Genomic DNA, 4,037 nt, shown 5'->3' with positions numbered 1-4,037 from the left:
CCAATTATATATCAAGTCTTGATGGCCTGACAGCTCAGCGATAACTTTACAAGGGAAAATCTTGGCCTCCAGGAGAGCTCTTGATATGAATATTGGTCTGCCTGAGATAATGAATGGCTTTATGTAAGCCTAGCACTGAACTTGACTTTGCCACTGTTCAAGCAGTTGTTAATTCATTTTATATGTGATAAATATGTATTCAAGAGAGAGCAGTGCAAAGTCTTCAGCCATATATCACATGCAACAATTTCTCCCTCATAATCTGCACTGAGGTCCCCCCCCCCCTTTTGATTGTCAAAATTCAAACTATCTTTGTTCATGGGAGCACATAGTTCATTTCCCATAAATCACAGGCATAAATATTCTACAGCCTGTCTAAATGTTAATGTACACCAGAAGGAGATTCCTCCTCACACCTCCAAGTCATTCTGACACAGTTTAGCTTTCAGAGAATAGCTTAAGATTGGGCAATAATATACTCAGAGCCATCCAATCAGCTGTACTGGGTGCTGAGCCTAGGTGATGTCATAGGGAGTCACAATGATGATGTAGTAAATTGAGCAGAACGGAAAGCAAGAGGCAGGGGGCACCAAATTTTGGTCTTGCTCAGGGCGCCGCTGAAATTTACAAGACCAAAGTCCACCCACTGCAATTTTTTATAAATTAACTAGCAGGCATGGGGATGACCAGTGTTCTCAGGTGTGCCATGCTTGGGAAGGCAAAGGTGAAACCTTCCCTCCGCATCTATAATACTGGTGGGGGTGGGAAATCACCTCTCCCTTCCTGAGACAGCAGTTAGCATTAGGAAAAAATCTGCCATTGATGGCAAGGGAACTTGCACATCAAAGCAAAGTGGAAATAGTTAATTATTGGCCTGGATTCACAGTATACTTAAAAGTGACTGATCAAATATGTTTCGGTCACAGAGCATGAGCGGCTTTCTACATCAGCTCATGCAGCTTTACTGAGTGATATTATAGGCCTTCTCTTTATGCTTGGCTACCTGATTAGCTCTATGATGGTTCCCTGATTACTTTATTTGTCTGTGTGATATGTGTAGGAGACGTTATGTTGTTTATTCGTTCTGCTTTGCTATTCTGTTCACTGCGACCAAATATATAGGTGTACATCCTCTGGGTTTTGTTGCCTCTTTCATATGGAAAGTCTTAATAAAGTGTTCTTAAAAACAAAGCAAGAAAGCGCAACTGAGCGAAAATCTTCGTTGCAGAGAAAATGGGTGGCTTGCCCGTGATCTTCAGTACTGCTCCCAATGTGAAATGTGGGCAATCTGAGTATCAGTATTAGTCACAAGAAATTGTGAAAGGGGATCAAGACGGGATTGGGTCCTCTTCTTGTCAATTGCCTGCGCTTCCCACACAATCACCCTCTTTCCCCCGCCCCTTTGTGAGGGACAAAGGGCATTTCTAGGAGCGGTGAAAGTGTTACTATTATTAAACAAGCCATCAAAATCTAGAGCATGGGTAGGCAAACTAAAGCCCGGGGGCCGGATCTGGCCCAATCACCTTCTAAATCCAGCCTGCGGACGGTCCGGGAATCAGCATGTTTTTACATGAGTAGAATGTGTCCTTTTATTTAAAATGCATTTCTGGGTTATTTGTAGGGCATAGGAATTTGTTCATTCCCCCCCCCCTCCAGAATATAGTCTGACCCCTCACAAGGTCTGAGGGACAGTGGACTGGCCCCCTGCTGAAAAAGTTTGCTGACCCCTGATCTAGAGCGTATTTATTTTAAACATTGATAACCTGCCCTTAAGCCAAATAGCAGTAGTAAGACAGTCCCTGCCCTCAAGCTGACAGTCTGAAAAGATTTGACACACAAGGAAAAGCAGATAGGGAGAGAGGAGAAGTTATATATATAAAAAGCAATCTCAGGCTCCAGTTCTTAACATTATAGCTTTTCTAGCATAATGACATTGCTCTGTCTATGCCAGTTCTAGTTGGCCGCCCTAAATCCAGAAACAGACGAAGGTATAATTAAATAAGGAAAATGTATCCTGCTTGTTAGCCCTGCAGTCAGTGGCATAGTGGGGGTGCAGTTGCCCCGAGTGAAAAATTGTTAAGGGCACAAAAATTCAACACCTGGTGCTGCCTCAATACAGCTGTGTGCTTCCGTCAGCCATTGAAATTGGCTTCTCCATGCAAGCCAGGAAGTGACTTCTCTAGACAACGGAATGACTCTTCTTATCTCTGTGGCAGCTGTGATCTCATGGGTGACGTGGATGCCATCAGGCAGTTGAATGCACTTGTGCACTCCATCTGTTCCCCTCCCTCATACATACACCCCCGTGCGGCCCCGGGGGCTGGCAACCCACACTATGCCACTGCCTGTAGTGGTCTCAAGTCGCTTAGATACCTGCAGCATTGCAGCAGGCAGTAAGTTTGTTGGAGAGCTGCAGTGGAAAGAGGAAGTAGCAAAGGGTGAAAGGAGTCTAAGGCTGGACCCTAAGGTCTTATTCACAGGACCAGAAAAATGAAAATTGTATCTCTGAAGGCAAGATACACGAGCCGTCCCTGTAACAGAGGGATGAATGCATGAGGTCTCTCTTTGACCACAAATGATGAATGCTAGCAATGTGACTCAGTTGTGCTTCCTGTGACTGTGCATATAACTAATGGCCAAAGTTACTGCGTTACAGTGGTAATGCAAGCTGCTGGTTGGGGTGAATGGCGGCAAGAATGGTCCCCTTCAAGGATGCATCAAACGTTTACAGCAAGACCCACTTATATAATCTCTCTCTAGTTCTAGCAAAGGGGAAGATAAGCTATTCTATGTGAATAAATACATTGTAATAATCAAACCGAACAGATCTAGCTTATACTGATGCCTCTCTGTTTGATTTAATGAAAGGGGTGACCTGAACATAAATTTCTTGGCAGCTTCATGTTTTGCATTTGTGAGAGCTTTCATGCTGTGTACAGATGTATGACAAAGTCCTTTGCCTACTTGTCTATACTCTATGAACTTGGCAGCAACGTCTGACAAAGCAATTCAATTACACTTTGGGTTTATTGTCCTTGGCCCAGATCCTGCTTCCGCAGATATACACATTGCAGATCTGTGTGCCCTGAAAAGTAGTATTGTCTATGTTATTGCAATCTATGACCTGGGTGTAAGCCAGATCATCGTTCCCCAGAAGCAAGGCTTACACATGATCCCGATTGTCAATTATGCAGAGGACAAGCGCTCTGCATTGTAGCGGCACCTTTGGCAGAGGAAGCCTCTTTACTGTGAATTTCGACTGAACTACTTGAGTTTGTTATACACTTGCTTGTGATAAGGATGAGTCTGTGAACTTGGCAGCAATGTTTGACCAAGCAATTTAATTATACTTTGGTTGTAATCCCTGTGATTGTAGGTAGGGGTCGGTATGGAGGTAGTCAAAGGAGGGTTATTGCATCAAAGCCTTGCTCCTTCTGCTTCCCCTGCTACATTTTAGAACTTGTGTGTGCTAGTCAGTTGACCCCCTGGTCTGGTGGTGGTGTTAAACATCAGGGCAGGATCTGCATTGACCTTCTAAGCGTTATAAAGTATAACAATCTATAATGCTTAATGGCAGTTTCCCTTTGCCAGTGGGTCGCTGCTCTGCAGTGCCCGCTAGTGTCACATTTTAATAACACATTTTTAACGTTATAAACGACAAGTGTAGATCCGTCCCAGGTCTGCCCAGAATAAAGCATCTATCATCCACAATTTGTTTGTGGATACAGAAGACAACCTGGTGGGTTTAACTAAGCCCTGGGCAAATAATCTGGATAGCCCTGTGCTAAACTAGCTGTGTCTGCTTGGGTACTCAGTGCAACACTATTCCAGGTCAGGCGACAGAGATAGGAAGTGAAGTCGCCATCTTCCATTTAAAATAATCCAACATCCATGCCAGGAGACTGTTCCACTCTGTCAGGATGTGAGAGATTGTTTGTAATGGTTAGGAGGTACAGGTCAGTCAAAATCAGGGTTTTTTGTTCCCATGTATCCTTTTCAGGATGATTGTGGAATATTTTCACAAATACTCTGAACTG

This window comes from Podarcis filfolensis (genome assembly GCF_964270895.1).
Source record: "Podarcis filfolensis genome assembly, chromosome: 12".
Classification (NCBI taxonomy): Eukaryota; Metazoa; Chordata; class Lepidosauria; order Squamata; family Lacertidae; genus Podarcis; species Podarcis filfolensis.
The sequence above is the reverse complement of the archived record's forward strand: the minus strand, read 5'-3'. Positions refer to the sequence as shown.